This window comes from Condylostylus longicornis, unplaced genomic scaffold, assembly GCF_029603195.1.
Source record: "Condylostylus longicornis isolate FDR11 unplaced genomic scaffold, ASM2960319v2 ptg000017l, whole genome shotgun sequence".
NCBI lineage: Eukaryota > Metazoa > Arthropoda > Insecta > Diptera > Dolichopodidae > Condylostylus > Condylostylus longicornis.
Window position 1 is genome coordinate 1,935,725 of NW_026577986.1, and position 26,457 is coordinate 1,962,181.

The 26,457-nt window shown below is 24.6% G+C and overlaps 1 protein-coding gene across 1 annotated transcript in view; it reads left to right on the forward strand.

Moving 5' to 3' along the window:
• Positions 1 to 436: 436 nt before the first annotated feature.
• Positions 437 to 26,457, forward strand: part of LOC129606148 (myb-like protein A) — a 290,115-nt gene continuing 264,094 nt past the window's right edge. The window contains exon 1 of the mRNA XM_055516270.1: positions 437 to 512. The gene's annotated coding sequence lies outside the window, so the exon portion shown is untranslated. The remainder of the gene's footprint in view (positions 513 to 26,457) is intronic.

Here is a 26,457-nt window from a genome sequence, read left to right on the forward strand (position 1 = left end):
TGTTTAACAAAATGTCTTACTCAAGTTTAGTAGTTATCAAACACAATTTTGGGTATTCTGCTCTTTTGTCAATATTTTGGTTATGCCCTCAATTGTAGGTAACTAGACAATTTAGCTTGCTACAATTGTTACAAGCTGAATATTGATGATTTAAAATGATTTTTCTGAAATGAATCAATTTCAAGAAATTTAGATCAAAATTTTTGATGATCTATGATTGAAAATTTAAGGATTCAAGCAAAGCTCTATAAAACTTTTACTGGAAAATTAAAATTTTTTAATATTCATATGATTTTAAAACAAAAATTCGATAAATTGGAAATTGGAAATGACGATTTCTGTTATATTTCTGGAACTTCGAAATTTAATAATAAATTAAACAAACCACTTCTAACTTTATTTCGTTATTTAATACCTATTAGAAAACTAATAATTTTTTTTTTTATTTCAGGTAATACACCATTTTGCAAGAAAATTGTTGTCATAAACGATGATATCAAACATTTATCGAGGTACAGTAATTTGCATTTTTTGAATAAAATTTTATTATAATCCGAAAAAAATTCACAACATAAACTCAGCAACTACGAGTAACAATAAACAAATCATTCTTTTCTAATTTTGTCATTTGCAAACCGAATTTTTTACCCGATATTGAAGAAAAATTTTCCACTCGATATATTTACTCTCAAAATGTTGCAAATTAAAATTTCCATACCCAAAATTATAGGACCAAAATTATTGTCCAAATAGAGATTACAATTATTACTGTTAATACTATAAAGCAAGAGTGTCAAATTATTAATCCAATACAAATCATTATTCAATTAAAATAAAGCTAATATTTTTTTGTAGTTTTCGTAAAACGTATGAGCAAAATTGCAAATTTGGAAAGCTCAGTTATAGACATATCCGGAAAATCAACCCCCCCCCCCCCCCGCAAATGAATTTATATATAGGGTATATTTTTGGAAGATGAAAGATGGTGCGTTTTAGAAATGATTTTTTTGATTTAAAGAAAAAACACCCAAATACACTGCTCCTAAGTCTGAATATAATATTTATTCAGATGTGTTAGGAATATCGATATAATAATTATGAGATTTTTGAAATTCAAATCAGTTTTGTTCCGAAAAACAGCGGAACAATTGAGAGACAAGCAGTCGGTAACAATGAAATGAACTTTTCGGCATATAATTCATGCAAACTGAAAATCATAAAGGTCTTTTCTGTATTGCATTATCTTTTTATATTAAAAATATGCTCACCTTGAATGTATGTGTTTATAATCTAGAGGACTATTTCGTATTATATACATTTAAACAAATTACCTTTAAAAATTATTATACGTTAAAAGAAAATAAATTCTAATTTTGAGAAACGTAATTATTCATTTGAATTTTTTTGCAAATCCATTGTTTTTCTTTTATTCTCTAAAACATTTGTACATTTTTTTGTTGTTGCTTTTTTTTATATAATTCAACAAAATAACAAAATATGGTTTAATGTTCTTTTGTTTAAGAACATTTTTATTTCTTCTAATAAATTACTTTTTATTTACAAGAAAAAATTTATGTATGTATATCTACATATAATCCAGCAACTTAATCTCCCTATTACAATAAAATAAAATTTATTTACTTTACCTTAATAATATTCCATTTTAAGTACCCATTTACCTCTCTCTATCACTCACTCTGTCTTCACAATCATACTCTCTCGATGTTTTTTGTTCAGTTTTCTCTTGAAATTCACTTAAAATCCAAAAAACAAAAAAAAAAATTTTCCCATTGCTTATTGCAATTTAAAATTATTTTAAATAATAAAACATGAAAAAAGGAAAAATAAGAGAAAATAAAAAATCAAAACACAAGTTAAAAACGAAAAAAAAAGAGAAATAAATATTTTCCAGCTTATTGCAATATTCGCGCAATTTTATCCGTATATATCTCATTTACCTCTCTTGTAAACCTTTATATATAGCTGTAATTCCCTATACTAAAAAATATAGATCTAAAGCTCGAGGTTATAAAACAATTTGTTGCCAATTTTAGAAATAATTTAAATCATTATTTCTGAATTTTTATATTTTTCTCCATTTCAAAATAAAATTTAAAGCAGTTGATATATTTGTGTACCTAACATGTACTTATATAATATTATATAAAATTATAAAAGGATTTTAGTTAAACAAAAATCACTGAATAGTATATATGTATGTTTGTGATATACTTACATATAAAAGTATGACTTGAATGGTTCGCTGGTTGGTTGGTTGTTTTGTTGGAAAAACTTTATTTGAAGGAAAAAATATGAAAAATCCTCATTTTTTTTTTATTTATATCTTATATTATATGATCGCGAATTTTAAGATATAAAACAATATAGGTTAGTATCCTGAGAAAAATAAAATTTAAATGAATTTCAACTACTAAAAAAATTTTTTTAGAAAAAAAAAAATAAAATCAGAATTACAACATTTAAATCAAATCGTGATATATATATATATATATATATATAATATATTGTGTATAGCAGTGTTTTAGAAAATTTACGAATATAACATGAAGGAAAAACCAGAGAAAGAAAAACAAATAATTTTTCATTCAAAAAAGGAGGAAAAGAATCAAAAAGGATCAAAACATGTACATAGTTTTATTCCTTTTTCTGAATATCCTTAAGGGGATTTATGATAAATAAATTATTATATGGTAGCATAGTTTTCGCATTTATGCATAATATACCTATATAAATAGTGTATATTAACTGTATACATAATATACAATATAAAAAATTTTTTGTTCAAAAACATCATTTATTCTTGTATACAGGGTGAATGATGATCCTTGTTCATTAATAATATAGAATTAAAATTAATGTCAAATTTTCCAAAATTCAAGCAATAATTATTGAACTTTAAAATAAAATAAAATTTTATAAAACTTTGAAAATAATTGCTGTATAGTATTAACAGTAATAATTGGAATTTATTAGATTTTTTAACAAAAATTATATTTTAGCAGAAAATTTCTAAACATATAAGGCTTTAATTTGAAAACATTAAAGTTTATAGGTGATTAAATTTACACTGATTTCATTATTCTAAAATTTTAAATCAGTTTGAAGTTATTCTGTTTAAGAAGTAATTATATAAAAGTAAATAAATCTGTAAAGAAAATAATCAAAATTATCTAAAATAAATCATTAGTAGTAAATTTTCATAATATTTAGTGATTATTTTGAAATTTAAATTGAATTTTATAAGAGCTTTAATACAGAAATTAATTTTCTTTTTAATTATATTTACTTTAACTTAGAAAGTAATGTATAATAATACCTACTAACAGTATTGCATACTTATAGGGACTAAATTCAAATTTTCAAAATTTTCAAAATTATAAGAAATTTTTGGAGTCGGGATGTTCACACAATAGTATTCATAAATACTTACCATATATTTTCACTTAAACCAGAACACAATTTAAAATTAATGAAAAAGAAAGCATAAATTTGATGCAATAAAAATTATTATAAGCGAATATTTGGGTAGCTATATAGTTTGAAATTAAATCAAGATATTTATAATGCTTTCACAATTCCTAGTTCTAAACACAATTTAATAATGTTGGTATATTAAGATATTCTAGACGTAAATCAACTTGCGACACATTGACATTTAATTTAAAAATAACCTTATAAAACATGCGTCTACATTATGTGTGGTACAAAGATTTATTATTCTTTTCTTTTTTAGACAATTTTTCATATCAATTTAGGAACATTTAAGTACCTACATAATATATTATAAGGCGACCAGAATTTCACTTTCCTTGTAGCGCGTTTTGCGTAATCTCTTTATAGTTATATATGTACATTCACGAGCAAAATCAAATTAAACCAATATACTTATTTAAACGGATACTCGTATATTTCAGTATAAGGATACAAAATATGGTTAACTTTAGAAATGTAAAAATGTTTATTCTGCATGTGATATAAAAATGAGATTTTGTTAAACGTCGCAATTTCATTATATAAAACCATAAAGAAAAAAGAAAATAAAAAGCGAAAGGAAAATTGGTTCAAATGAATTTTGCGTGCTCTTTGGCTTTATAGCACTTCCGGTCTTACCTAATATTGTAAACCATTTTAGAATTTTTATTTTTAGGATTTTTTTCCTTTTGTTGATTTTTATTTTTATCATTCTTGACTTCATCCGTTTTCATTCAAAATTTTTAAGGTTTCTGTTTATATGTTCTTTTTTGTGTTTTACTTTTGGGACTTTGTACACTATTATGTGCAATACTAATTTAAGGAAGTTGAAGAATTTATTTCTCTTTCTGTTTCTACTTATTCTATGGGAATATATTACCTATATAATTGTTATATTATAATTATAGTATCTTGCCGCTCGTGTTCATTTTTTTGTGGATAATCAAATACCAGCTTATATATTCTGATTATTAATATGGTTTTAGAAAATTAGCATTGAAAGTTATTCAAAATTCTCATATAATAACAAAACTTAATATGTATATTGAAACAAAAATGTCATATAAAGTTTTCAAAAGTATTTGTATATTTGTCATTTTTTAAATGCAAATTCTTTTATCAAATGGAAATTTAAAGGTTGTTGAAACAGAAATGGTGTAAAAAATTTCAATTAACTGCACAGTTTCTCAAAAATCAATTTAGAATCGATCTACTTATGCAAATTAAATGTAATTTTGAGTATGGTTGTAATAATTTTTAATATTTTTCAGATAAATTCAAATAGGGTGATTAGCACTTAAATTTCGATAATTCAAAGCGATTAATTTGTATACATTCTTGCTAAAACTAGAATTTCAATATTAATATTTTAATTTTATTTTGTTGATTTCAAAATTTTAAAATAGGAAAAATTTCTGCTTTAAAATAGCACTATTTCATTTCTCAGTTTGATTATGATATCCTTGTAATAGTAAATACATATTGATATTTACATATTGAAATATTTCTTTATGAATAAGAAACAATTTAGAGAAGAAGAAAAGAAACAAGAAACAATAATGGCAAGAAAATAAAATGAAAAGCTAAAAAATTTATTTTTATTTCATATTTGGTCCTTGTAGAACATTTAAAAGAATTATTATAATGATAATGTAGGTTTTGTTTTTTTTTCTGTATGCTTGCCTTATATACATATATAATAATGTATTTAAAGAGCAGGAACGGAAGTCAAAATAGATTCGTAGACAATTTTCTTACATTTTCACATAAAAAAAAGGAAACTTTTTTTTCATCTTTTTTTTTACATAAAATGTACGAAAAATTATTTCGTCTGCTCGTGTTAAAAACTTTCGTCCTAATATAAAATAGAAATTAAGGTACAATTTATATATATTGCATATAGTGATGTAGTATATAATATATTAATGTATGTATTTGTATATACAAAAACCAGGATCTTAGACTTTTATTTCCTATTTCATTTTCTAACTTATGTAGAATAAAAATCACAGTTATTGTATATGTATTTATATGTAGACTATATTTTATTCTAAGTGTAAAATATAGTTATGTAAGGTAGAAAAGAAATTTAAAAATGAATTCAACAATCGTATTTTTAACTATGTGTTAGCACGTCTGCGTATGTTACAAGGAAATATATACAGCAGTATTACGTACATTCGTTCATATTCCAAATATATATTTACGCATATACATTACTATATGGTTAAACAAATATTTTTTTTTTTTAGAAAATTTTTATATTTTCATAGAAATAAATTCGCATTTATCTATATACTAGAATATTAAAATATTCTTACCATTACACATATACATATATCGTAACAGTTTATATATACACAATAATAGTGAATTTTAAATGTAACAAAATATCTCACATAAATAATGCAATATGTAAGGCGTATATGGAGTATATAAGAGTATATATCTATATGAAATATATTATATGGGATATATATGAATAACATAACATAATAGCTATAAATTTTAAAGAGCTAAACGTGTTAAATAAATTTTTCTTAGTTAAGACATTATTGTGGAAAATATTCGAGATAAGATTTGTTTCTAACAATGATTTCTTTGTACGTACGTATATTTTTCGAAAAAGAAAATAATTTTTTTCCATTTTATTGAATACTTAAAAGGTTATCAGCTTTTCTTAAATGATAGCAATATTTTTAATTATGAATTTTTGAAATATGATTTTTTAGAAAATCGGACATCGGTAAAATGAAATTTATTTTCATAAAGGTAAAAAGGATTATAATTACAAATTAGATAGTTACAAATTTTTCCGATTTAAATTTGTTGTTATGTCGTACTTCATCTCTCATTCAAAGAAGTCTTCAAAGTCCTTCAAATTAGTAACTAGAGCGTCAATTTGGAATCAATTACTGTCAAATTCAGTTAATGAAAATTCCACGACTGTAGTTTCGTAATTAAATGAAATAAAAAAGGGTTGCAAAATTTGCAATAATACTATGACCCTGTATCAAGGATTTTTTAAAACTTTCAATAAAAATTTTATTATAGTTCAGTAAATTTAAAGCAACCTTCACAATTTTAATAAAAAAGCAATAATTATATTTTTGCACAAAGATTCTGTAATATTGCAGCGGCTCACATGTATGTGACATCACTATTTATATTAATGGACAAAGCATTGCTAGAACGAAGTTGTATGTATGGGGTTTGTCTGTAAATTGGAAAAACTTTATAAATATTAAATAAATCTACATAAAGTTTTTTATAATTGTGAGTAATGTTTAAGAATCACAAATGTGTGGAAATTTTGAAAAATAAATTTTTCCATTTCGTTTAAAAAAGTCACCAAAAAGTTGCCTTCTTTGTCTTTTTATGCAAATATTTTGTATGAAAGTAATAAGTCATGATGCTGTTATTCAAAATATTGTGTATGCCATTATAAAATTAAACTTAAAGAATTTTTTCACATGCCGGGATTAATTTACTCATTTAACTTATAAAATCTGCACTTAAGATAACATACATCTGAATATAGTTGCATATTATATACATGTAATATATTTTTTACAGGTAAGTATATAATATATACTTATGTAATTTAAACAAAAAATTATTCTAAAGAAAATAATCCATATATAAAATGAGGACATACCTATGTTAAACTTTTTGTATCTTCAACAAAAAATAAAAAAAAGTGAAAAAATCCTTCATTTTGTATTCTACTCCTGATTGTAGCTGAATAAAACAAATACCAAATCATCCTTTGAATTTTAGTAACTCTTATAAATGCTTCTTTCTTTATCTTTTTCTTTTTTTTTTGTTTTAAACATAACTGGCGCGCACTGGTTATTATAAAATTTTCTAAATACTTTCTTTATTTTACTACCACGAAGCTATTTTTTCTCGTTTGTTGAATTATTTTCGCCTTAAGTTGTTGCTTATCAACACATCATAAATTCCTAAAAAGATGTTACCTTATCTTGTATATAGGTACAAAAAATGTAAAATGCAAAAACTGAAAAAGAAAAACAAAATGAATGAAAATATTTTCGTATAGCTATACCGAAGAAATATGATGAGTAAAAAAATCTTTTACAACAAGGACGTGCATTAAACATGTAACATACACATGTACAACAAAAATAAAAAAGAGAAACAGAGAAAGAAAACAAAATCTAAAAACAAAACAAAACACGAACTTTTTTTTTTGTTCCCAAAATTTATGGTAAGGCTAAAGGATAAACGAGGGACCTTTTTAAGGAACAAACAAAATCCTTGTATATAAAATTTTGAATTTGCAATCTTATGTATATGCATGTGTATTAGGTATATTCTATATAACACAAGCATATAACACGTAATATTCTTATAACATAAAACCATCGATTATACTTTGTATTTACCCATCCTTTGTGCGAAGATACTAGAAATATAGGATGAGAAACATAAAACACTCAGAAAATATTCTCTTATATTGTTTTGTCTAGAAGTAAAAGCCAAAGAATATTATACTTAAGAATTCATATTACAGTTATCGTGTTTGTATATTAAAAATTTGAAATATTACAGTCCAATGTCGAATTTAACTTATTATGTATCGTGAAATTTAGGGACAATGAATTCTAACATTGAAATTCCTAAAATAGCAGCTAGCAGTAAAACAATATAGTAATATTTGGGGTAAAATAAAGGAAAAATATTGTTGGTTGCTTAATAAGATGGTAAGAAAATGAGAATGAGTTTAAAAACCAAGAAAATTAATTAAACCCAAAAATCGATAACTTATCGTCTTATCGTTGTATTTCGTAACGTTGTTCTCAATAAATTACTCGAGAATGTTATATAATATAAGCCCAAAGATAAGTTTTATTTCCCATTCTTCCTTGAAGCGGATCTCAGATAGAATAAGAATTTCAAAAAACTATCAACATATGATTGTGAGGTTGTTTTCTTGAGACAAAATGATAAAGTAATTAATGTGAAAAGAGGAATTTTTAATATGTTTTGTCAACAATTTCTAAGTAAAAAGTGAAACTAAAAGTTATTGGGTTTCGTTGTTGCAGCAGTTTATTATTAACATTTCATTGAATTTTAATGTATTGCGTATGAGAACAGAATTTTAGTAACTTATTTAAATCCAATCGATTTGAACAAAATATTTCTGGTATAGGCTCCATGTTTTATGCATATTGAAAAAAAACAACATTTTTACGGACCTTTATTGCAACCCAATACATAGTGTTATACGCAATGTTTTACATAAATAAATTTCCATTAACGACAAAGAGTGACGTATAGATATATATTTTTTCACTTTTTTTTACCGCTGTATGTATGTAGCATTAATATTGTACACGTGCAAGCACCTCCGTACATACACAAAATATTAAGTGCACATTATATATATATATAAATGTATACAATCGCCTGTATGTCTGCGCGTCCTCATAAATAAATATCCTCCTGGAAAATAAATAAAAAAATAATATATGCATACACAAAAAAAAAAGAAATAAATATAATCGGAAAAAAAAATTTAAGTAAATATTCAAAGCAAAATAAAAAGGACGAAATGAAATGTAATAAAGTTGGGTCAAACCAATGGTTTGTATTGTAGCACTTTTCCCTTCAACAAATGAAAATTTTGCTTTTAAATACAGTCTATGTAGTCTATGTACCTATCACACTATTAAAATTATTTTCATTCATATACAAAACTATTTCTAGGGTTGCATATATTTAGGATGAATGATTTATGCAGTCTTTGAAATAAAGCAAAAATTAATATAAAGTGGGGTTAACATAATGCTCGATTTTAAGGTTTAATTTTGTGAGTTAAGAAAAATAAATATATTTTTTAATTTCATGGAATTTACCGTTAACTTTTTGCGTTAATGGAAATTTGAAAAAGCTTGCGGTTTCAGAAATATAAGGTATCAAAAATTCAAATTTTACAAATTTCAAGAGGCGATAACTTGAGAGGGGGTGGAGATGGAAAAAAATTTTCTTCTAGCAAAATGAACTATTTGATAATGTCTAAAAGCTCCTAAAATTTCAAGCTTCTACAGGCTGTAGTTTGGAAAAAAAACGACATCAAAAATTTGCAAAAAAAGGACTTTAGATAACGGTAAATTTGAACGGCCATTTTGTTTTTCTAAAGTTCAAATATAGTATGCTGCGCTAGGGGAAGCAAGCCGCTGCTTTTCTGCGTTTGCAAAATTTCAAAAATACTTATGGTTTCATTGCAACAAATAGTTAAAAAAGGCCATTTTTAGGGTTTTGGGGGGGTATAACTTCTAGAGGGGAGGAGATAGGTAAAAATTTTGTTCTACAGAAATAAGTTTCTAGTAAAGATCTATGTACATATAAAATTTCAGCTTTCTATCTTCAAGGGTGTAGAAGTTTTGTAAACAGACACACGGACAGACGGACGGACGGACGGACAGAGTGAAACTAATAAGCACTTTTTTTCAAAAAATTTTTGGAAAAGTGCTAAAAAGAAAAGAAGAAAAAAAAATTCTTCCTTAAAATCTAAAAAAGACAAAATACATAAAAATAAATATGAAATACACATAAATAATATTTCCTAAAGGATCGTACGTACAATACGTGCAATACTTATATATAATTTTTTCAAAAGGACACACAAGGATAACATAAGTCAAAGACGACAGTTTTAGAAAAATGACGTTTTGTTGTAAGATTTTTGAAAAAGAGTTTCAGATTTGAAAAATCTTAATTATTGCTAATTGAGAAATTTGTAGTAGAGTGCAGCCTAAATTAATTCTGGAATACCAATCATTGTCAATCATTTTTCGAAATTGAAAGACTTTATCAAATTTAGCAATTATTATGCTGTGATTTAACTCTTGTTATTTCGATATTATGCCCCTAAATTTTGATTTTCGCTCTTTTGTACAATATTAATTTGCATAATAATTGTTGGCTTGGCTTTTCTGATATATTATTTTGATAAAAATGAAAATTTAAAAAAAACTAAAATTAAATTTAAATTCACTAAAACGAATGTTGAACCAAAAAATTGTAGGTTTTGTATCGTTGTGTTTGTCGTTATTTTTGGAAATTTTACTGTTATTTTTAAAATTAAGTTATTTTTATATTGTGGTCGGTCTGAAACATAAATTTCACTTTGAATTATTCCATTTATTTTAATTAAGATTACATATTTTTTTCACACTCTTTAAGTTTTTAACTCGAAAATATGGTAGGACGAATATTCATACGATGATGTGAAATAGTATAAAGCTTTCCACACAATAACTAATATAGAAGCCTGCCAATTTATTGCAATTTCAACGGGTTAAAGCAAAATGTGGTAACTCAGAATAAACGCCTGTATTCTGATAATACAAACTGCTCGATAAATAAATTTATATTTTAAGTACATGGTTCATATACAACTCGGCCACATAATAATACACCACAAATCTTATAGAAAGCATATTTTAAAATTTTTTGAATCGATTGAATAACTTTATTATTGAAACCAGTATAATATTGACTTAGAACATTTTCATTTTTTATAAAACTTACTGTATTATAAAATTAAAATAAACAAACCATTTACATATATTTATTATTTCTCTCGAAATCGTTTAAATGTTTTTATAAATGTACGCGTTAAATTTATAGGAAGACATACACACATACGGCACAATATGCATATTATATACATTTTGAAAATAAGGACATGTACATAATATATACAATAAATATAAAATCATCAAGATTTAAATTTATGAATATGAGAAAAACTAAAAGAGAAAAGAAAATATAATAGACAAGAATAACGACATGTAAAACTAGAAAAAAAAAATAGGAAAACTAGAATAGAAACAAAAAAAAAAATCATTCAAATTTTAGGTCACTTCGCTTTCTAATCAAAAAAGGATTAAAGTAAAGGATGAAAGCTTTTGCTTTTGTATTGCATATATATTGTGTTTGCACACATACATATATCAATATAATTATGCATATATAATAAATTGTGTAGAAATCTAAGATATATGTAGTTAACAAGTTTTTGTTTTATAATAACAAATGGTGTTCTAGAATTAGAACAAGATTAATGCATTATTCTTCTAAAATCCTAATACAAAAATAACTTAAACTATATAAAAAACAACAAAAACTAAAAAAAAACCAGTAAATTTATTTTTAGTTTTGCATTCACACAATTGTTTTAAAATTTGTATTCTTATAAAAGTTCTAAAACTCAAGAAGGAAACTATGTATATACGTTTATAAAGCAAAAGGCAAAATAAAATGTCCTACAGCGGCCTTAGGGTTAAAAGCATTTAAAATTAGTATGTCAATCATTATACATTGTGTTATTTTTTTTTTAAATTTATTTAAAGCCCCAGATTTTTTGATGAAAAAAAGAGTTTCAACCTTAATTTAATTCAGATTTTATTTTTTCTAAAATTAAAAAGAATATAAGATTTTAAATGCATGTTTTTTTTTTAGTCGGCCGACTATGCACACCTATGATGTAAGTCTGCAAAATATAAGTATCTATGCTCATATACGAGTATATATCTACAAAATATACTTATATCTATATTTAAATTTATAAGTGCTTGTGTTGAAAAGTATATTTTATTCTATTGTAAAAGGATAATATCGAGAAACCGAAAAAAAAAAATCCAAGAGCGACAATTTATACCAGAGCAATAAAATATAAAAGGAGATAAGTATTATTGTACAGGACACTTTCATTTACCTATTAAAATTATGAATTAAAATTAAAATGATTTTTAAATTCCAGATAAAATTTTAAGAAAATAATTTAAAAATTTTCACATTTTATCTTAAAGTTTTTTACTTATTCTATCTGGTTTTATTAAGTTTAATTGGACCGAAAAGTAATTAAAGTAGGCATTATTGTTCATAAGATATTTCAGAAATTTTTAATAGAATTGTGAATAGAATGAAGTAATATTAGAAATAGTTAGAAATTTAGAATGGAAAATAATTTAATAGTATCTTACAAATTTTTAAATTTTATTTCGATTTAAATTTGAAATTTTCATTTAAATAAATACTAAAGTTTATTAAAATAAAATAATTATATTAAAAATAATTTAATTACAAAATTAAGTAACCAGAATTATTTTCACTATTAATGCTGAATTTGTTGCAATATTTTATGATTTCCAACCAAGAAGTAATTTAAAAAGTTTACGTAAAAATATTAATTAAAATAGTACAAGCAAATTGATATGAAACAGTTTTTTAAGCAATTTCATTAAAAAATTTTTATGCAAATCCAGCATAAATTTGATTGTGCAGTAATTAGTCTGATATAGCGTGATAATGTTAATATTTCTTGGAAATTCAACAAAATTCCATTTAAACTCATATTTGACCCTATTGTCTGTGACAACATTTCCATTCGTTTTTCTCAACGTTATTTAACATTTAATTGCAAAAATCGCTTTTGTTTTCCAAGAATTAAGATTTTTTCATTTAAGATATTTTGATTCTTGACTACAGAGTTAGTTTTTATCAGGTTTCTAGTAATTTAATGCTAAAATTTAAACTCAATAGACACCAAAAAATTATAGCAAAAATTAAAAATATTAAAAGTTAAACCTTCTTCGTATTGCTTTCGAAATCGTTGTACTATTGAAATAATCAATAGAAATTTAAAAAATAAATTTATTTAGTGATATTATTCAAGGCGTATTCACAATTTCATCATCACGAATTTAATCAGAAAAATTAAAAAATACAATTAAATTTATTTATTATTGTTATTTAAAGGCATAAACCATGCTATAAAAATTCAGAAAACTTACAAAATTTTAGTTTTTTATATAAAGGTTTAAAAAGAGATTTGAACCCTTTCTTCACATACTTAGAAATCTGACACTATTTAATAGTCTTCGCTAACTTAAAAGCAAACTAATTTAAGTATGCCGAAAAGTGTTCATAAATTTTATTTAAAAATTTATTTCAAGAAATCCTACAGATTAAAAATTTTTAAAATTATTTATACTTAAGAAATATCCAAAGAGTTTTTTGGATTAAAAATTTTAGAAAACTCAAAATATCTGGAAAACTGTTTTTTTTTTTGTATTTCACCCATTTCGCAAATTTCAGTACCTTAAGATTTTTATTTAAATATTAAAAGCTCTTAATTAATATTAGGAATGTTAGTAAGTACCTACTTATTGCATTTACATAATGTGGATATAAAAATATCCACATTATGTAAATGCAATTTTACAAAATGTTTTAAGTTATATTAAACTGCATATTATGTTAATTTGGCTTAAAACTCATTAAATTTTTCAACTAGAAATTTTAGAAATATCCATAATTACCTATAATTACCAATATTCAAGTATAATATTGTGTGTCATACCACTTTAACTATAATGCAAACAAACAACAAAATTGGCTGGCTACATTATTCCATATTAAATTGAGAACTACAATAATAAATATATAGTTATGCAAATCCAAACTGACTGACAAATTTATCAAATATTCCACCCTCACTATCCAATGTTGTCGAATAAGAGAAAGACCAAAAATATTTTACATATTTTCCCCTAATTAGAGAATATACATGTTTAGCTATATTTGCATAACCTGTATCCATTAATATCCGATATAATGTTTATATTAAAATTTATTTCATCCCATAACGAGAAGTCGAAGAGTTTTTTGATTTCGATTTCATTTTTTTTTCAATCTTGAAAAATGATGATAATACTCGTATGCGTTGTCTTCCCCCAATATCTTTGTATCTTCCAAAATGTTCTAGCATCTACTGTTATTAGATTTATTTAAATATTTTTCAATGTTTCTGTTTTTTTTTTTGTAAAGATGAATTAGGATGAAGAGGAATATACATATATCTTTATGTGAGCGTTCTGAATTATGACATATGAAACAGAGATATGAAGAAGGTATAATATTAAAATTTGCTTCAAATATGCGTACATAATATGATTGCATTCATTGTGTTATAAGGTGTTCCCTATAAAAGAGAAATTTGAAAAAAAGGGTAGGCAAAAATTTTTTGTGATAGATTTGATTCCAAAGTTGTCATTTTAAAATAGATCAACCAATATATTTTTCTAAATATCCTAGCTATTTTTGTTAAAGATGACATTAAGCGTTCATTCCAAATTGAATGAGTTGGTGTCGAAGTTCAATGCATATAATCGCTATTGCTTCTCAAAATTTTCACAACTGATTTTTTAGAGACAACAATATACACAGTTTAAATTCGATATGTTTCGTTTAAACTAGAAGATAGAGCGCTAAAATTTATAATAATAAATATCTTATGTAAATAAATGCAATTTAAAGCGTAATTTGAATAAAACTCACGAACTAATCGGGTAACATTGGTAATACGAAGTAATATAATAACAATTGAACAACATCCTAGAATATAATTAAGCTGTAGCTCTGCTCAAATTTAAAATAAACTGTTTTAATAACAAGTTTAATAATCGAAAATAATGCATACCTGTGCTTAGAACTAAAAATTGTTTCATACGAGTTTCACAATGTTAGTTAACACAACACTCAACCCTACCTAATCCGGTAATCATTATTCTGTTTTAAACTTTTTAGTTGAGAAAGGCAGCAATAAATATCTATATAGACTGTTAAATATCAAGAAAATTTTAAATTTATTACGTTTGTCTATTTTTAATATGGTACACTCTGTGATATTTAAACACATTAATAATAAATACCCTTACATTATGTTTAAACTGCGTTTGTTAAATTGTATATTTTGTATACATACATAATTATATATACATATATACATTTTAATGTTCACAAAATGATATATTCAAATATTACGATAATAAATATATTGTGTACATACAAACACATGTGTGTTGTTTATATTTACCGACAACGATGACAATGACTACTATAATTCTGCCAACAGATCAAGATGATGGTTATCCCCAAAATACATATAAGTGGGTATATATGAATATATTTGAAATCTGTATGATGATTTGTAGAGCTATGCGTATGTACATAGACATAGGATGCTGTGTGCTTAAGGAAGGAAATTAACAATAAAATTCTTTCTATATAGGTAAATATTTTTACTTTTTTGTTATTATTTTTTTTAAAAGAGGGTTAAAATAAATCCTGTATACACATAATTTTAACTAAAGTTCCTTATATTTTGGATGATACTATAAAATTCTGTAGATATTTTGTGTGCAGTCACGTAAATTTTGTAGTATGTTGTATAAAACCAACCACTTGAAAATGAAAACAACTTGAAAATATTTTTTTTTAAGGATTAGACTAACTCTGGATGTATTATAATGTTCGTTTATTGTAACTAAGTGTGTTTCTAGTGTTTGAATAGAAATTCTGTTTTATTTTTATTAGAAAAAATTTTTTTATTTGTTAAAATGTACCAAAAATGACAAAAGCCAAGAGTTTGGAATAAAAATTTTATTTTTATATCGAGTTGACATTTAAAATATTGTAAGTATTATGGCTTAAATTTCGTACTCCCTCTCTCTCTCTCTCTCTCTCTCTCTCTCTCTCTCTCTCTCTCTCTCTCTGTCCGTCACTGTTATACGTCTAAAACGAATCTATTATCTGGTTTTTTAATTTTTTTTTTTTGGTAAAATTAACAAGATTCATTCCCTTGTAAATATCGTATGCATGCACATTATACATATAGCTGTATGTATGTATGTGAATTGTATAGTAGTGCATGGTAGATTTCTTTACTTTTCTTCTATTTTAAGTGGGTGTATTTTCCATTTACTTAAACCAAATTATAGATGAACAATAGAAATAAAATGATGGTTTTTGTTTTACTTCTACTTCTACCTTTTTGTTCTTGTTTTAATGTTATAGGTCCACTTGAAAATTTCTACACATGCTAGCATTAACTTTATACACAAATTATACAAGAATTCCTACATTATTATTATGTTATTTTTATTATAGTGCATGATGTTGATGACTTTATTAATAAGAGGATTATGATTGTGTCAAAAATTTTTAAATTAAAATCTTTCCATATAACTTAACTTATTAATTATGTATATTTTTTAGAAATATGAAATGTATATAGTAATACAAGTAAGTGTATATTAGTTGGAGTGCATTATAAATGAGTGCAATATAAATGATTGCATTTCCAAAATAAATTAATTTTAAGTAAATTTGGTACGAAATAAGTGTGTTTGAAAGTGATTATGCGTATATATGCGTTAAATGAAATATTACAATATATTATAGAAAATATTGCATTTTTAAACATTATGAAAATAAATCTGCATGTAGATTTTAGAAGCAATCAATTAACTCCTAATAGGCATTATCATTTAACAAAAAATCACTCTCATTATCAACTTAGTTCGAATTTCTCCTTTATATTAAAAGTCTTGGATTAAATATCTGTAAACAATATTCATGGCTGGAAGAAGCAGTTGTGAAAGTTTATACCGTAACAACGCGACAAATTTTGTGGGTGTCGGAAATTTGCTAGTAGAGCGTCATAACATGCTATAATCCTTCTTATAAAGCTTCTTAGATCGTTAATGTAGCAAGAAAGGAGTTCAATTCCATTTCATTCCAGCGGGAACCCGTTGTAGATGAAGAACATAGTGTAGGTAGAACTCACAAGCTGTACTCGTCACAACATTTTGACGCTTAATTTATTGACTAAATGGACACGGCGAGACGAACTGGATGAAGTATCAGATATTTAATGTATTGCTGGAGTGATAAAAGACACCGGAAGACGTAAAATTGGCTAAAGTGCTGTATGATGAATGCGGGCGATTACATGAAGGGAGGAGGTGTATATTAATACATTCGGTTATAAACTTTTGGAAATATTGGATCATTTTAAGGTATTCGGGAGAGAGTGGCACTCTTGGACCTTAGTGGTACTCCCAAAGTGTGGTTACGGGTACTCTCGCAATTCGGCGTTTATGGGGACAACGTCTCAAATGATGTAATTGGTTGTAATTGTAAATCGTTTGAAATTATTGTTTTAGAAAAGAATTTTATATTGTTAGTAGATCTTCTCTAACGCTCCCTTGCAATTCCACTAAAATAATAAAAAATACTTCAAGGTAAAAAAAAAAAAAATCAGACGAAGCGTGGAAAATTGATTATACTGCTGTCAAGACCACTGATCGTATACACTGATTATTTATAAATACATTTGATTAAAATATCAAAATTGTCAATACCATGTAAATTTTTTAGACTTTAACACATGACTTCTTTCTTTCGAAAATATTGTATTTTTTCTTCTAAAACTGTCAAAATCAATTGTTTCGTCTATCAATAAGTAATAAATCATTTTAACAAAAATGAAATGGTTAAAAAAAAATCACAAAAACTCTGGCGACTTATTTAAAATAAAAATTCAGAAAACAGAACTAAGAAGGAAAAATAAAAAATAAAATGAAAATATGATAAAAGTTTCTTACAATTCTTGTATTAAGAAAGATGTACCTATAAAATTGCTGTTATATTGTTAATTGGAGAATATGGAGAACGCGAATAATTTTGGTTCAACACGATATGGTAAATTATTCATAGACCATTGAAAAACTGAAATAGATATCACAACAATAAAAAATTTAAATGTAGTCTGTCATTTGTGGTGGCAATTATAATACGAAACGAGATATTAAACTGTATAATAGAGACAATCAGAAACTGTTTAGTTAAGCTTTTCGAATTTTACAATAAATTTTAAGTTTTCATTACAAATTCTTGATGGTTATTTATTTATTGAATGAGGGAGAAAACAAGAGCGCGTACAAGCACAAACATGTAGTGACAACGGGGTATAAACGTATAAATTTTGTATAAATGCAACTCATTTATTTAGTATAAGATTGCAGATTGTAGATTGCAAACCCGAAGTAACAGTGCATCGCGACCAAGTAAAGGATCTATTGTATATATTTTAGAAGTGTCAGATTTTCATTCAAAACCATAAACAAAATAAGTAAACTACTTAAGTTCAGAATACTTTTATAATAATTACTTACGGTTCAATTCATAACTTTGACATTATAGAATAGTTCAACTCCCTAGCGATACTTCTGTAAATCGTGTTATGGTCATTGGCCCTAAATAATATTCTTTCATTGAAAACACAAACACTTTTATTATTTCAATATCAAAATTATAAGTATAAAATGAAAATCAAGCAAAAAATGTGAAAAATTCTTGAGTTATAATGGCAAAAACTGATTGTATAAAAAATATGAATTTCTTTGTCTTTTTATTGAAAAATTAATTTCAGGGTCAATTCATTTATTGATTTTGATCAATGGTATAAAAAAGGAGTTACCTCGAGTTCACAATTGAAATATCTATTAATATTCGACAAATAGAAACTAAAATGCAGTTCATAAGAATAAAAATTGCAACTTGAAATTGCAAACATTCTTATAATTTTTCATTATTTTTGCTCTCAAAATAGGGAGGTGTGAGTGATGATGTCGTTAAAATCTTTTGTCCCTATAGAACTTGAATTTTCTTTTGTTTTTGTTTTTTCTTTTCATTTTCTTGATATATTTTGTTTTTGTTTTTATTACTTATTGTTATTATTATTACACGTATTATTTTTTTCTGTCATAATTTCTACTGTTATTGTTGATTCTTATATATCCTTTAATGAAGTTTTTTCTATTCTTGTTCTTTTTATTATATTAGAGTAAAAACAATTTTACCCAACACAAATATTATATGCAAGCGATATTAGAAAGTAAAATGATGATGACGACGATAAAGTTGCGATAGAGCTACCCTTTATTCTTCTTCTTTTTATTATTATTATTATTATTGTTCCTTCTTCTTGATGGTTATTTATTAAACGGGGGAGAAAACAATAGCGCGTACAAATACAAATATGAAATGACAACAAAAAAAGAAGAGATGGAAAAGAAAATCAATTTTTAAATTTTCTTGTCAGCGCTGGAGGGGCGATGTAAATCCAACCATATTCATGAAAGATAGAATTAAAAGCAAAAAAATAACAATAATAAAAATAAAAATTGAAAAGAAGAAAAGAGAACAGAAAATGTCGAGACAAATATTAAAAAACCTTCTTGTTTTTGATAATATGAGAACATTGAGAGGGAGTTTTTCTTTATAATATATGAATAGGTGGGCAGGTGGGTAACTGTTGGTATATGTAGGTAGGTATCTATGACGTATAGCTCTTGCTGTACCTTTCTCTCTTTCTCTACAATTATTGTTCAAATCTATTATATTCAATGCGTAAAATCACATATTAAAGGTGCTTTTAAAGGAGTAAAATGACAAAAATAAAATGTAAAGACAACAGCAAACACGTCAAGTGAATACTTTGGTTTTTTATTTTATATTTTAATTTTTGTTTTTTTTTTATAATTCTAAAGAAGAAAATATCATAATAATAAAAAGCTTTCGGGTTTCCCCCATCAAAATGTTATTTTAAATTCAATTTGTAATGTATTCTACCATCTCATTCTCTTCTCTCTTCTCCTTTCCTCATATCTTTTACGCTTTCCTCTCCGTTACGGCTTCGATCCTCTTCTTTATATTTGCGGTTCCAATCTATGTTTATGCATTTGCAACCTTCTTAACTTCGTATATCATTATTTTTGTTCAGAAAGTGGAAAAAATTTTTCTTTTACCATCAAAAAATAGAAAGGGAATCGTAGTAATTTCAAATCTATGTGTGCACCTAACGTATATGTATATGTGAAAGTGTATACGATATGTGATGTGCTTAATTTTAAAGGATTTCATATTATTATTAAAAGTATAGAAGAGTTTGAATAGAAAAAAAAGGAGTTCAATAACGAAAAGCAAAAAAAATTATTGCAAGAAATGAGAAAAAAGAAAAAAAAAAGGAAATATGTTTGTGGATCCAAAAAAAAAAACGTTCCTAAAGAAAATAGGGGAGAATATTAAAGGTGATTGTAATGGATACGTGGTGGAGAAAAAAAAAATATTTCTTTTATTTCATGGTTATGACTTTCAAGTTCGCTTGAAAGAGCTTCAATACAAAGAAGATTAAAATATTTCTGTTTTTCTTTTTTTCTTTAATTTTTTTCTATTCGATACATGTTTTTTTTTTTTCGTTTTGTTTATAATACTTATGAGATTATGATTTCTAATAATGTTCTCTTTACAGGGTTAATTATATTTTGTTTGGCCTCAAATTCTTCTCAAGCTCTAGTATAGGTTTAGAATATTAAATTATGAAAGTATGGGAACTTTATGTTGAAAATTAAATCGAAAAATTGCAAAAAATTAATTAATAAGTTCCTTTTAAGGATTAATTTTCCAAAAAAATGATTAATTTATATTTATTTTTAGACGTCTTCTTAAATATACAGGGAAATATTTTTACTTAATAATTAGGGCTTCAGAGTCCATGTCCTGCTTCTCTTATTCATCTCAATTGTCCTAAGGCGAATTATAAACACACTTTTTAAAATTTCTTGTATAAATTTACGTTTAAGCATTAAATACTTAATATAACTAAAGTATTATAAAATATTAAAAATTATATTTTAAGTATAACTTTTAGATTAACTGCTAGAATGGTAACTGCTAAAAATTATGTTATTTAAGTCTATCTCTATCACATTGAATTATGAAAAAATTTACAAGTAATATGCTTCCAAATTAAACCAACTGATAGGATTCCTTATTTCCAAAACAATATTGAGATATACCACAGGGAATTTTGGAGTTCTTATGCAGCAATACCCAGAGTTTCTTCGTCTAGATTTTGATTTCACGAAATATCGAAGTTTATTAAAAATTTCGACGGAACATCAATCCCAGATACATCAACTTCCATATTAAATTAATTGGAATGACTTAATTTTGTAAATTCACCATTTAATTTTCATATAAAATAAATTATAATCCAAAACTATTTTTCATTATTATGGTATACATAATTTTGAACGCATTTTTAAAAAATTACATCAATTATAACGAAATTTGATTCCGTTCAGGATACTTTCGAATTGCGAATTTAAAAATTTTGAAAACTTCATTGTTATTTAATTAACTATAAACATACTAACCTATATTGTATGCATTTCAAGCTCTCATACAAAAAATTTTTCAATAATTTCTAAATTTAATTTATTTAACACCATGTATAATTGTATATGTTCATATGTATGTATCCTTATTCTATTATCTAAATAATAATAATATGTAATAAGAATAGCTATCATAATTTTTTACAATTAAGTCAGGTGTATAAAATTTGTCTACATACAAATTCTATTATATTAGTATATAAATAAAATGTACATATGTGTGTCATTAACATTATATGCTGTAAGTGATAACCTTTCTTCTTGACGAGTGGTACTTTATTTTAGGATCGATTTTTATAATTCTTTTCTCTTTTTTTTTTTTTTAAATGTATTTGCTTTCAGTTAAAAATTGAAAATAAGTATAAGATTTATATTATAAATGCTTATAATATTCGCTTTTCCACATATCATACTTAAAATATATATAAGAACACTTCTTTTAATACCATTTCATATACAATCTGCTTATATATACATACAATGTGTGTATATGTTTGTAATGTATAAGAATGGGCATATAGACATTAATTTTTCCATTATATTTAATATCGTATATATTTTGAAATGGATATTTTCATTTAAAGCTACTAATGAGTTTTTTCATTTTGTAATATACGAAATAATCCCTGATTTTTCTTGTTTTTCCTGTATTTTATTTTCCTTTTATTCGCTTTAGATGGATGGAGTTTAGAATAATTATAATAAAAAAAATGGAGTCGACGCTTTAGAATTTTTGTTATTTTTTTGTTACCATTTTATATTTGTATGCCTACATTGAACTTTGTGTGTGCTTATACTTATATTAAATTTAATTTCTTTCCAATAATTAAAAATTATTATGAATTTTTGGGGAGCAAAATAATTATAAAATAACAATTGAGTCCAATTGGTTGAATGGCATACAGGCGACGAAAATTTTTTATCCAAGAAAAAAAAGACATTTTAATTTATTCACTCAAATTACATACTTTATATTTTCAACAAATACTTGGGTTCTGAACAAAAATTAAATGGATTTATAAGGAATTTGGATAGCAAATTGGGGAGCAAATTTTTTAATTTTTGAAAACAATTGTGTCGGTCACAATTGTTGAAAACAATAAATTCATATGTTGGAGGACAATGTAAATCTCAAAAACGAGCATAAAAATTGAACATGCGCCTTAAGATATGCATTATTTATTTTTTTTTGCACTTTTATTTTTAACGCATTCTTTTTCATAATATTTCTGACGTATTTCCTTAAAGCTTAATTTCATATGAATCTAATCTACATTATATTGAAAGTCATTGCCTTCTTTCACTATAATAAACATTTCGTTTTAAATTAAACCTTTTAATGAGATTTTTGTTAAAATATTACGGATTATTAATTTCTTAAGAGGTCATAAAATATTAAAAAAAAATATATCGAAATATTTATAAACTTTACTAATAATAAAATATAAATTTTAATAAAGTCGATTTTTCTATACAATATTTTTTACTCGTAAGTAATCTTTCTCACACATATAATTACTTTGTATATGCATGAAATGCTATAAATTTTCACATATTTCACTTTCAATTATTTTAAATCAGCAAATATTTATAACTTTTACTCTAAAATAAATCCTTAATGTAGACTTATATATGTAAGTACATACATAGCTTTATATAGAGGTTACATGATTCGATATACAATTACGTGTGTCCAGTTACCCTTTTCAATATTCGAATAAAATATAAAATTCGAAAAAAAAGCAATTTTTTTGTAAGACCTTCAATTAATTATAATTAAATTTAATTAAAAAGATTTTCATCGCCATTTTCTAACTATATGCTAGTAAATGTATGTATATAATATATTTTATCTAAATTTATAACAATTTCCTAACTCTAATGAAAGCATTTTGAGAACGATAATAACGTAATTTTCCCGATTATTTCTGTAATTTTAAAGAAAAAAGTGACTTAATTACTTTTATTTATAAGTTCAAAAATAGCTGAGGTATATTGATTAAATTTTGAAATTTTTTATCAGTTATTGATTGAATGAAGAAGTCGAATACGAGGAGATTTTCAAATCAAGTTTTGTATATTGCATGTAAATAAATCAACTTTTACTTTTCTCTCATAATTTCAGATCAAATATTTCGTGAATTTATTGAAAATTTTTTACATTTCAAGGAACAAGAAAACATGGGCGAAAAATACGTATAGTGCAAAAATTAATACTAGACTAAAACTCAATATACTTACAGAGAAAGAGAAAAAGTTAAGAGACAAGTTAAGGCATTAACAAAATAATTTCTAACGATTCGTAATTGAATTTTTGTATTTTCCATCACAACAAATTTTGCTTCCACTTTATAATATCGGGAAAACAAAACAAAAAAACATTACACAAACGTAAACGTAAATTATTAACAGTATATTATTTGTTAAATTTATAATACTGTTTTTGTAAGGACACGCTATATATAAATACACACGAACCAATAAAGAAAGTTTTCGGGAAGACATTTTTTTTTTTAAATCGTGTACATGCCAACAAGAAATTTTATTTTACATCCTTAACAGTTAGTTACAATTTATACCGAGTATTTAGATAAAATTTTTTTTACGACTTTTTTTTTGTCTGTATAAATGATACACGTATACTTTTTATATATTACGTAGGTATACTTATAACGTAGTAGATATTTGAGTTTAATTTTAAATTACTGAAGCAACTGAGGCAAATATAAATTGTTGTATAGATCATATTTAAAAGTCTTATATTTAAGTAAATGAAAAATTTCCTGTATTAAATTTCTGCTTATAAAATTTTTGAGTCTTTCCAAAAAAATAATTAGTTTGATAAAAATTAAATTAAATAAAAAATTATTAAACTATAAAAATTTAAACTGTATTTGATGTGCGGTTTCTAAATTTAACCGAAGTATTTAAAAGTATTTTGAAGGCATCAAATAAAACCTTTAAAAATTCACCCAGAATTTAAGCGAAAAATTTTGTTTTCTTATCAAGTTTTGTGAGAAGTGTTGTGAACAGTGAGATTTGAAATAAAATAACACCCTTAAGAAGTATAAAAAAAATCTTAATACTGAATCTGCTGTTGAATCAAAGTGTTAATTTGAAATAAACATCTCAATTCCCTGGCGAAAATTAAATCACTTTCTTATGAATAAAGATTATTCCATAATCAAAGGAAAAAATTAAAAGATATTTTAGTTTCTAGCACTATATTGGAAGCATTTTTAAATACTGAACAAACAAGTTCAGAGTACGATTCTGTTTGTAATGCAAAGGGTCTCAAATTGATACAAATTATCATTATGCCCACATTTACGAGCTCCAAAATCTCATTGGAATTAGTTAGTACGTATTATGTGCACCTGTCCTATAGCTAAACCTTAAAAATGCAATAAAAGAAGCTTGCAGTCATAATGATTTATAGTAAAAAAACACCAGCTTTTATTTAGTTGTTATCAACACACTAGCTCGAATAGTAGCCATACAACTTCCAAAACTTTTAACTGAAAGTATTGAATTGAAATATTACAAAAATAAATACATGCTAGGTGACTGTGGTGTACCTTCAAAAACAATTTCCCTATATCTCATAAACTGTAATTCTGGAAATTTCTACAAAAAATGTTTTATAGTTCTAATACAGCATATAGAATTCATACAGCTGATAATTCGTATAGGTGTCCCATAATTCTCAAGGTCAACTATAGTTATTCGGACTCTCCCTATACGTATACCTGATAATATAATAGTATTGAAATTTTTTATTTAAAAGTTATAAGCTTCATATTTTAAATTTATTGAATAACATTTGAGCTATGAAACAAAAAAAAGACTAAATGAAAGACCGAGTGCAACTTGAACGATTCTATTCACAATAGATCAACTCAGCTTTAGTAACCTAACAATTTCATGTATTTAATTTTTATTTATTTTTAATTTCTACAAAATTTTATTGTTCACCTCAGCTTTCCCTACAATATGTTACCCTAAATCAAATATTTTCATAAATTAAAATATTGTTCAAACAATAATTCTTTATCATTTTCCATATTTTTTTTTTTTTGATTTTTAAGTGACAACTAGATTAAATGTACACATTAAAACTCTTCCATCTTTCATTTACTTATTTATCGTTTATAACTTTCCGCATTCTAAAATTTTACTTTCTTTTTAAATACAATTTCCTGTTTTAAAATACAACACTATATACATTTATATGTATGTATATATTATGTACATAAGATATAATAAATTATCTAATAAGGATAAATTGAAATTTATTATGACAGCCGACATTTAAAATAAAACAGAGAAAATAAAAACACTGTATAACATCTTAACAAAACAAAAAAAAAACAAAAACAACAAAAAAAAGTGAGAAAAACAAATCTGTTTTTTTAAATCTGGCCACAACAATCATAATGCTAACAATTGCAATTTACTGTTAAAAGTAAAATCCTTTTATTTTATTTTTTCATTTTTATTTTTTCTACTTTCTGCTTTTAGGGAAGTAAATTTTGTTTTGTTAAATCATAGAGAGGAGAAAATATTATAAAAATTTAAGTAAAAATGAATAAATTCAAGAGCGCACAATTTAAATGCATAATTTCTTTTAGTTGTGCAATTTTTAACAGCCAGCAGAATAGCAAATTGAATTCATTGTAAAATAGTTTACCAAATAAACATTTAAACAAAAAAAAAAGCAAAAAGTAAATTTTCAGACATTTGTGAAAAGTGAACAATTGAAAATTTCAATTAAATGCATTCATTGGCTTTATTTTATATAAGTACGGTTAAAAAAAAAATCAATTATTAGTTGCACAACAAAAGA